General features: G+C 33.8%; 1 protein-coding gene across 1 annotated transcript in view; it reads left to right on the plus strand.

The window, feature by feature from the left end:
- LOC119585817 (carbonic anhydrase-related protein 10-like) overlaps window positions 1-535 on the plus strand; it is a gene marked incomplete at its 5' end in the record, with an annotated part of 34,669 nt that overhangs the window by 23,813 nt on the left and 10,321 nt on the right.

Raw genomic sequence — 535 nt, forward strand, 5'->3', positions numbered from 1 at the left:
CATGGCTGCTTTATTTCACATAAACCAGATTCCAACTACTTCTAGAAGGTCAGACACGTGAACCATATACCTTATTCTCTTTCTCTTTCTCCATTCAGAAATTATACAGATAGGAAGATTCGCCATAACAGAATTTATTGTATAGGTGTTAATATTGAAGACTTTGCTAACACACTGATTTGCCCGCACGTTCTGTCAACTTGACCTTGACCTATGGACTACAGACAATGTGTGATAGATTTCGATATGTTTCTGGTTACGTATGATAAGTCCTGAAAATGCTTTGAGAATTACTGCGTATCTATTTGGGTATTTAATTATTATCGTTTTGCTCTGTATTAAGTTCTTAATCTTATTATTTAAGAGTGAAGTAAATAAGTTTCCAATACAATAGCTAAAAATAGATCTGTTTGGCAATCTATTATATTTTGGGACGGGATCAGTTTTTATATTGTGTATTGTTAGCGGCTGTTTTCTTATGCTTAACATGGATTATGACTTCGAAAGTTTCCAAGTGTGATTGGGTAATGGCTAA

Source organism: Penaeus monodon, chromosome 20 (assembly GCF_015228065.2).
Source record: "Penaeus monodon isolate SGIC_2016 chromosome 20, NSTDA_Pmon_1, whole genome shotgun sequence".
In the NCBI taxonomy this organism is placed as follows: Eukaryota; Metazoa; Arthropoda; class Malacostraca; order Decapoda; family Penaeidae; genus Penaeus; species Penaeus monodon.